The 10,422-nt window shown below is 42.3% G+C and overlaps 1 long non-coding RNA gene across 1 annotated transcript; it reads right to left on the bottom strand.

The window, feature by feature from the left end:
- Nucleotides 1–9,537: 9,537 nt before the first annotated feature.
- LOC117519821 lies at nucleotides 9,538–10,193 on the bottom strand. The gene is made up of 3 exons (XR_004563440.1): nucleotides 10,080–10,193; nucleotides 9,616–9,617; nucleotides 9,538–9,548 (listed from the first exon to the last, which is right to left on the bottom strand). It is a non-coding gene; the product is annotated as an uncharacterized LOC117519821 (long non-coding RNA).
- Between the last annotated feature and the right edge of the window lie 229 nt (nucleotides 10,194–10,422).

Here is a 10,422-nt window from a genome sequence, read left to right as displayed (position 1 = left end):
CAACCTGTTTTCATGTTGCGGATATATTTTGAATTTTTATTTTAAAGGACTTTACATGACTAAGCATTGCGTTGCTGCTTGCATTGTCCATGGGGTGCTTGTGTCTGACACTTTGCGTCTGTGTAACTGTACACACAGCGTCTGTGCAGTTGGCTGAGATGTGTTCATCATTAAACTTGGAATTCATTTTTGAAACAATACCTTATTTAAATACCTATTGATGTTTTGGGTTTAGGCCGAGCCAAGTAGGCTATCAGACTTGCACTGAATGTGTGTGTGTGTGTGTGTGTGTGGCGCTGCACTGCAGCTTGCATTATCCATGAAGAGTACTTGTGTCTGACGTGTCGCGTCTGGGTGCTCACTTTGCCAGTGCTGTAGGCTAAGTGATAACGTTGCTTGCGATGTCCAAACGAGACATACTTTTTCAAACGGTGTATTATAATACCTACACCTTACCTACAACCCCAAAGGTTGGGCCTGTCTGATTTTTTTCTGGGCCCACCCATTTTATGATTTCTGCCTACGCCCCTGATCGATATTGATAAAATCTTATCAATACCCATCCCTACTCATGATGGTGAGAATGTTAGAAATAAATGGTTGTTTTTTTGTCTGAGTAGAGTGCATTTGTCTGAGTAGTTTTGAGTATGTTCCTTTTATGTTTTGTGATTGTCTTTGTTGTTGCTGTTTATTTATCCGGCTGTGTGCCGGATAAATAAATTCATTAGTTCATTCAGTTCATTCATTCAAAGCCTTTGCTGGTTTGTTGTTATAGCTACTAGCTAGACAGTGCATTGGGGGGGGGGTATGTGTGTATGGTACCATAAAGCAGTTTGTGGTTCTCCCAAGATCTAAGATGTTCTTACAGAAAGGAGACCGGGTTGGTGCCCCTGAAGTTGCAAGGCTGGTTTATGCTTGTGGGGGAACCCTCCATTCTCCCCGGAACAAGTCATTTACCAATTCTAATTTCTCCCAAACTGGAAAATTATGGTAACAAGAGTGTTCTGAGACCACAATATCCCCAGCTGGCAAATGCTGTTTTGGTACAAGTACATGGTACATTCTTATATCATTTCAAGGTATCTGATAGCTACCGCGTGCTGGGTAATCGGGAGAGTCGGGAGTTTTCCCGGTGGGCTGGTCCAACCTGGGGCCGTTGTGAGGAGGTGTTAATATATGCACACATATATGACCACCACTAACTATTAGGCTACACAGCAAGACACTTGGGCTGCTGTATCTTAAAGAGAAGACATTAAGTGTTATAAATGTTTTACAGTCATGAAAATTCACAAGAAAATAACTTAAGACTGCTTCTTTTGCAACGCTGTTATCTTTTCCAAAGCCTAAGGTAGGGACATACCATTACACGTTTAACACCCCTATGCATTCATTACAGTTAGTTCAGTCCAACCAAGCCCTGTGCGCCCAGATGGGACTTGCGCTACTAACAAGTATAGGAGGAGTGGCCCGTGAGTGAAAAGATGGACAGAAAAAAGCCAGGTGGAGCTGAAAAAGCTAGATTAAGAAAAAGAAAAGCTTTGGAGGAAGATGCTGCCAAGTGTGCAAAGCTCACAGATATTTTTTCAAGAAGACAGAGCGAAGAGGGAAATGGTAAATAGGGGCGAGCATAACAGGCTACATACCTGTTGATGCCAGGATGTCAGCCGTATCAACATTTGTAGTCCAGTACCACCTCTTCCAGCTACTTACAGACTTCACTGACTTGGCTGGGCATACACTGTACGATATTTTCAATCGTTGTATTTGGCTCCAGCTCAAACTGTGCGACAAAACCGCAGGGTTTAAAAGTTCAGAGCGCACGATTCATGTTCTCACACTGTACGGCCCGATGCGCTGATGCGATCTGACTGTTCACATTGTACGTTCAAAAATCACACGTCGAGGTCACGTTTCTTTTTTTTTTTAAATTTATTTCATGCCTATGAGCGTGCACAGTGAGTGAAATCATGTGGGGACACTGAACGTATATGCGGCGCGCACACAGCAGACATCAACATGATTCATGAGAGGACAGTAAAAAAAGAAAACATAAACATTCATAACAGGTGTTGGTACGCACACTGTTGTATAAATAAACTATATTTCCTACGGAGTGTTACAGCTGTGCAAGGTGTAGCAACTTGTACCCTCATCTGTCGTAAATCCTGTTGTGTGTGTGTGTGTCTGTGTGTGTGTGTGTGCGCGCGCATATACGTTCAGTCTCCCCCCACCTGATTCCACTCACTGTGCACACTGATAGGCATAAACTTTAATATGATATTAGGTGATTGCGAGGGAACGCAATTAAAAAAAACACAAGACGTTACATGAGATCACTGTTTCCTCTCTCCGGTATTTGCACATGCACAGTGTGCGACGTAATCAGTGCATAGACACTTGTAGCGCTGCTTCAACAGCGCGGAACCCTCACGAGTCACGACGGCCGACCAAAATAACGATCAGGTTTGATTTTCATCCGACCATATGATTCCCCATCGGCAGGTGGTCGTGAGATGTTAAACGCAGCTCGTTACTCCATGTAGACTGCACAACGCAGGATGCACGATTAAGCTGAAACTCGGCGCTATCCAGAAAAATTCTCGCACGAGTGAAAAATCGGCTGAAAAAGGGCCAAAAATCGCACAGTGTAAGCCCAGGTGGTGCACTGGTGAGTTAACAATACCGTTCTTGTTTTAACTAACTAACTTTTTCTTTCTATTATAAGCCACCCAATTTTCACAGTCAGTCAGCACATAAATGCTGGATTTAAATGCCACAGCAGAACTCTTATTATCTCTGTGCAGTGGCGGTTTGTGGGCTGGTTGGATATGAAACTCCCAGGCTGAAAAATGTTCCCAGCATGCCCCTGTCTGATAGCATTTGTTTTGTCAATGTACATCAGCTATTTGCTGTTCTTGCAACTGTAAAATAAGGTCATTTTAGTGACGAATTTCTTTCATAAATTAGGAGAAACATTTCTTGCCACCGAATACAGGATAGAATAATAAATATATTACTTTTCAAAGTTAACCTGTTGATTCAGCCTCCTCGCTGAAAGAATATAAATAATAAGGAATTTTCTGTGATGTACCTTAAGTCGAACAATGTGATAATATGTGTATTATCAACCTATCACAAGGATTTGTACCAAGTTTCACGAAACACAAAGGAGTTGATTTCAGAATGCTTATGCTTTATTCTAGAAATTGCCATAACATAATTCCCCTTCGGGCCTTCAGCCAGCTGGACATAAAAATGTTGCAAAGTTCCTCTTTAACACCTTAATTTAGTTGTTTGGGGAATGATTGAATGCATGCTCTGCTGTTTGATATATATATGCACCAAACTTTTAAAAGCTCTTCCTTAGCTCAAAGTTGATTTTTCCACCTAATTTCTTTGAAATTAGTTTAACTATCATCCAAACAGAAAGACAAACCGAGAAATAAAAATGAAAATAACTTCTCTGTCAGATTATCTCACTAATATCCAATGACTCATCAGGATCTGCTCAGGAGAAATGTATGGCTCCGTTAGGATAATGATGAATATTGTAGAAGTATTCAGAGGGTATACCACTTTGTTTTTGTTTTATTTTTTACTGTTTTCTATTTGAAAAAGGAGATGTGGAAACAGAAGCGATGAATGGATTGGAACCTAAAGCAGCAAAGCACATCCACTGGAAGCAGGATAAAACAGGAGATTTCTTGGGAAAAAAGAAACAACTTTCAGGTGGGATGTTGGAAGGTCTCACTCACTTCAAGATCCAGAGTAATTGCTACAGAGGCAGCATTTCCTGACTCAGACATTTGGGCGCAGTGAACAGAATTAGCAGAAGGCTAGATAACGATCTGGTGAAGTTACAAGACATTATGGTAATAGAGAAAGAACAAGTGCGAACAAGTGAGTGCACAACATTTTCTGAGACATTCCTCCTTCAAATGGAGCAGGTTGAAACAGAGGAAAATTAGGTGGTTGGAGCAGAAGGAATAGAAGCAAAATGTAAAGAAATTGCTTCATTACAAACTGAAACATTTACAGTGACATTTAGTGAAGCGGGGAGTATGTATGAATAAATATGCATAATGTTGCCGGGAAGCATGGAGAGCATCTCAGGGGTAGGAGGGTGAGAGTGATGGCTCCTGAATTAATGATGAGGGAGTCGACTGTCTGTTTCTGTGCGTGTGCATGTTTCTGCTCATGTGACACCATTTAACTGCAAGTGCAACTCACTCTTGTAGCACCCCAATTTCACATCATCACTGATGGAAATTACCTAATCCCCGATACCTAATCAAGCGATCATTTTTGGAGACACACAGATTTGCAGTTGTCTGTGATGCCTAATTACATTTCTGGGAAGCCAGGGAGCAAACTGTCTGGCAAATTCCAATTTTTGGTGCTGATGTTTGGTTTCCTCCCCTCATCCCCCACCACCGCCTTTTTTGGGATGAGGGGTGGTGGGTAATGTTCTATTCAACATTTATTTTTTTCTTCCAGTTCAGAGCTGGAGATGATGAATATTGTACTGCTGATCATCAAACGCACAGAAGCCCCAGAGATCGGGGCAGCAGAGAAAGGGAGGGAACTGTCAGGCAGAAATGCTATGTAGGTCAATGAAGAATTGCACTGGGAAATTGCAATCTTTAGTTCACAGTCTGGAAGCTGATTTGATTTCCGGTGAATCCATCTGACTTGAATTATGAGAGATTACCCTCCTGAAAATCACCTTGGTGACTGCCGTAGAAACTCTGCTCTCCAGGGAATCTATAGAAGTATACAAACCACAGTATATAGGCTATTATGTCCTGTTAATGTCTATCAGAGCAGCTGCTAAATTGTGAGAGTGTGTCCTTCAGATGAAAGGTGGCTTGTAAAGTGAATGAATAATATTTTATTCAGTTTATTCACATTTGGCATCCAATTTGTTTGCAAACATCCCATATTTTCCACCCTGCACAAATCAGGGCACAGCATAGCGCAAGTGTGATCTTTAGTATGATGCTTACAGACATTTTAGCTTTTTGAAAAACTAAGGGAAAATGCACAAGTAAACAAACAGTCATGTAATGATAGGGCTGCGACGACTAATGAAAATCAGTCGACTAGTCAGGTACCATTAGTCATCGACTAGTCAGCGACTAAATTTGACATTGAATGAATTAAGCCAATTTTGCTTCTTCATGGTGAAACTCAAATGTGACATTTATGTTAACAAATATAGGCACAAAATGACAAATTAAAAAAACAGCATTTTCATGAAGACAATACTTGAATTAATTTACTAGGCATAGACTACTCGTTGGAGCTGACTAATTCACTTACGAAGGTTCACACACTTTCTTCACTGAGTGAAGGGACTGGTGGCAGTTCCAGCAGGTCTATTATTTTAAGGGTTAAATTAACTTAATGAATGGCTTTCGACAAGTTGTCTAATAAAAAGCAGTTGACTATTTGGATGTTAGTCGAAGTCGACATTTACAGCCAAGGACACACTCAAGTGGTTTCAGAGAATGAAGATAAAGTTGCTAGAATGTCCCAGCCAATCACCTGACTTGAATCCAATAGAAAATCTATGGAGTGAACTAAAGATGATGGTTCAGAGAAGAGGTCCACGGAACTTCCAATATTTGAAGACTGTTTGTGTGAAAGAATGGGCCAAAATGACACCTGAGCAATATATGTGACTAGTTTCTTCATACAAGAGGTGTCTTGAAGCTATCATTACCAAAAAGGCTTTTGTACAAAGTTTTAAATAGATTTCAGTAAGCGTGTTCAATAATTTTTCCATGTCATTCCATTTTTATTACACACAACTTAATTTCTGTACTATTTGCTTTGGTTTCTTTCCATCTATAGATTACTTGGGTTGTTACCGACATCTAGTGAAAATTTCTTGTCAATAGCCCCTTTAGATATAAACACACACTGTATATATACACACACACACACACACACATATGCATGCAATATATATATATATATATATATATATATATATATATATATATATATATATATATATATATATATATATATATATATATATAGTTGAATGGTATGTTCCAGCTTTCACCGATGTAAATATTAGTTCCATTGAAAGAATGTAAAAACATTCATTATTTGTTTTATATAACGGCTAAAATAGATCCTCATCATCTGACATTTTATTAATTCATAAACAACAGAAAAGTGACTTACATTTTGGTGTTCCACTGCTGCTAAAATCCAAATTGTAACGTGTAGTCCAGTGATGCTGTGCATTGACTTCGGGCTTCCAAAAAAAAAAAAAAAAAAAAGAGACTTTATGTAGTTCTTCAGTCCAGCCAAAAATTATGTCAGCTTTTCATGTGAACAGCTCTTCATGCATCCAGTCGGTTTACAGCGGAGTGGATTTTGTGTATTACAAGAATTAGCAGCATCTCTTAGCTTAATTAAATCATTGTGTCGTTGTTGTGCGTGCAAACACACACACACACACACACACACACACACACACACACACACACACACACACACACACACACAACGGGTTGGCACTTGTGCGCGTGTGTACTACCAAAAAAGACTGTGTACATCCTCAGTGCAGCGAAAAAAAAAAAAATCATGTCAGAAATGAGTCCAGCTTTTCATTCTTTCTTCCTGCTAACAGCCTCCAAACAGCAGAGTGGATTAGTTGTGTGTGTGTGTATGTGTGCGTTACCACAATTAGTGCATGTGTGGGCACGTGTGCATGCGTGAGCAAGTGTGCGCACGTGCACAAGGACGTGCGCGCGTGAGTGTGTGTGCATGTGTGTGCAGAGTGCAATGGTCCCAAACGTATAGAACCAAATTTGGACTCTAAATGCTCTCCTGCACACAAGTGCCAACCTGGTTGCACATGTGAGTGTGCGCGCATGGGGAACAATGAGCTAACTGACGCTGCTAATTCTTATAACACACACACACACACACACACACACACACACACACACACACACACACACACACACACACACACACACACACACACACACACACACACACACACACACACACACACACAGTCCACTCCGCTGGAAGCTGTCTGGATGCATGAAGAGCTCAGATGAAAAGCTGACATCATTTTTGGCTGGACTGAGGAACAACACAAAGTCTGGCTTAGACAATGACTCCTAGGAACAGACTAGGTGACAAACAACAGTTTGGCAACTACTGGAGAGACAGTTGACAGTATGGAAAGACATTGCATGGGACAGAATGGGTTAGCACCCCAGCCTGTGTCTTTTGTGTGAAAGAACTACAACAAGCTATAGAAAGCCCTAGAGAGAAATACCCCCAGGAGGTCCCGAGAGGGTGGATGATGAGATCTCCAATCAGACGAACCCAAGGTTAATGACTCATGCAAATGGACTGACGATGAGTATAACATGCACTTGCGGAAGGCTGTGTAAGAACCAACATGGCCTAAGAATACATCATGCTAGAATGAAATGTTTGGAGTAGGAGAGTCAGGTGCAATGCACAGGTCTTGGACCAGGTAAAATAAGCCCAATCCCTCTACGTACCAGAGTGTCCCAATTCTGGCAGTGTAGTTCCACAGCAGCAGATTAAGTGGCACCTAGCCAGCAAATACAGCGCAGGGATGCACTTTGACCAGGACCTGTCCAACATTATCCAAGTGTTGGCCAAAGGACATGCTGACAGTTGACTCTGAACAATAATCACCATCATCATCAGTTATACCTCAGAGAGATTTGGCCGGATAGAGAAGGGTAACACCAAACCATCTTTTACATCAGGAACTGCAGGGGCACCAAACTACACCAACTGCATCAAGTGGTGACCCTCTGCAGAGCAGAGTGGCACAGGATGCAATGAAGAGAGCAGCTTTCATTGCCAGTCTCTTCGGTTTAATGAAACAACTCCTCGGGGATAAGCAGAGTGGTCATCTTGAGTGATCAACAGAGGACTACTTCCTTCAGGACACCTTAAGCAATCCAATGAGGGAACAAGAGCTTGACACCAACAAAGCCCTCATCAACTCTGCCCCACCAACAACAGAGTTCAACATGAAGGAGCTGTGTCTGAAAGAGGTTGAGGAGACAGCTCGAACATCATCTACTCCAGGCCCCAGTGGTGTACCCTATCTTGTCTAAAAGTAATGCCCAGAGCTTCTCCAGCACGATGGAAAATCTTGAAGGTGATGTAGTGAAGAGGGAGAGTTGCAGACCAGTGGAAGTGTGCTGAGGGAGTTTGGATTCCAAAAGATGAAAATTTGAGAAACATTAGCCACTTCTGGATGATCTCACTGCTGAGTGTGGAAGTGAAGGTGTTTTTTAGCATTGTCTCTCAAAGTTTGACCGAGTTCCTCCTGAAGAACAACTCCATCGGCCCCGCAGTTCAGTTGGAGCACATGGGTGTAGTCACGTAGCTCTTCAGACAGGCTCATAAGAACAGAGGTGGCCTTGCTGTGTTGTGGTTGGACTTTGCCAATACCTATGGTTCCATACCACACAAATTGGTCAAGCTCACACTACACTGCCACTACGTTCCCAGTAAGATCAAGGATCTGATCCTGGATTACTGCAGTAATTTCAGGCTGAGGGTCGCTTCTGAGTTAGAAACATCAGAATGGCATTGTCTGGGCAAAGGCATAATAACAGGCTTTCTCTATTCTTTTTGCCCTTGCTATGAACATGGTGTTCAAGTCAGCTAAGGTGGAATTCAGAGGGTCCCTGACTAAGTCTGGTGTACAAAAGCCCCCGATAAGAACCTACATGGATGACCTTACCATTTCTACAGCATCAGTCCCAGGGAGCAGGTGGCTTTTACAAGGACTTGAGAGACTCATCACCTGGACAAGGATGAGTTTTAAGCCCTCCAAATCAAGGTCTATGATGTTGAAGAAGAGGAAGGTGACTGGGAAATTCCGGTTATCAAACTCAGGAACTGTCATTCCATCCATCACAGAACAGCCAGCCAAGAGTTTGGGGAAGCTCTTTGATTCAACCCTGAAAGACATCGTTGCCATCCAGAAGTCCACCCAAGAGCTTGGTACTTGGCTCGCCAAGGTTGACAGGCCTGGTAAATTTAAAGCCTGGATCTATCAGCACTCCAACCATTCCCAAATCTTGTGGCCTCTGCTGGTCTATGCAGTCCCAATTACAACAGTTAAGACCTTCGAACGGAAGATCAGTGGCTGGCCATTCCATGCAGCCTCACCAGCGCAGCACTTTATGGTACAAGCAACACCTTGCAGCTACCGTTCAGTGGTCTCACTGAAGAGTTCATGGTGACACACACATGAGAAGCCCTACAGTACCAGCACTCCAAGGACACTACTACTTTCCAAAGACCCAGGTCAGCAAGGCCAAAGGCAAGGAGAGACTTCATCTACTTCAGGAAGAGGTCCAAGGATGGTAGGACTCCATCAACAGGGAGCATGGACAAAGGTGAAGCGTATGCTGCAGCACAGGATTACCTGGTCGAACATAATGCAGGCAGACTTCTTTTGTGTCCAATTCCTGCTGCATGCAGTCTACGATGCCCTACCAAGCCCAGCAAATCTCCATGTCTGGGTAAAGAGCAAGACACCTTCCAGCCCATTTTGCTCTGGAAGAGGCTCATTAGAACATCTCCTCAGCAGCTGCCCAAAAGTTATTGCAGATGGCCACTATCGCTGGTGCCATAACCAGGTGCTTAAGTCAGTTTTTGAGAGCTTGGTCACTGCCATCAACACCAGAAAACATTACCATGCCCCAAAGAAGTCAGTCAGCTTCATTAAAGCTGGAGAGTAACCCTGGGGCACAGGCAAAATCAATAGACCTCCTCTATGTATTCTATGCAGACCTAACGGCATACAGGACACATACCATAGAAAGAAAGCAGGAGATTGCCATCCCAACCACCCACCAGGGCACAATCCACAGGCACCCCGGGGCACCGCCATACCCCTTAAGGTCAATGATCCTGCACTGGAGCCAACCAGCTAGACTATGCTGACATCATTGTTTAACTTCTCTAGAGTCGCCTCAATAGAACTAGCTAACTATTTCCAACATTATTTCTCTTCACATGTTAGCCTGTTCGTCAACCACTGATAAAGCTGATGTCTAAGAGCAACAATTATAAAGGTACATAGCACAATATTTACCTCCCCTGAGTAGAAACAGGGAGACCACACCACACTTACTTTAATCACTTGCTGCTGGTAAATTTCTCTCTGCTGTTCAAAAACCTACACTACGATCATGAAACTGAACTCAGCACCAAATTATTCTAAGTAGACAATACAATAATTTGTAATAAAGGAAATAAAAAAAATCCATTGACCATTAAATTACCTCAAATAAAGGTTTATGTTCCAGAAGACTTTCTTGAACCAGTTCAGAGCCTTGATGTTAGAGTTTAAAACTCATTGCAACATTTTATCATTAAAGC

The sequence above is a fragment of the Thalassophryne amazonica genome, chromosome 1 (assembly GCF_902500255.1).
Source record: "Thalassophryne amazonica chromosome 1, fThaAma1.1, whole genome shotgun sequence".
NCBI classification, from domain to species: Eukaryota; Metazoa; Chordata; class Actinopteri; order Batrachoidiformes; family Batrachoididae; genus Thalassophryne; species Thalassophryne amazonica.
The sequence above is the reverse complement of the archived record's forward strand: the minus strand, read 5'-3'. Positions and strand labels throughout refer to the sequence as shown.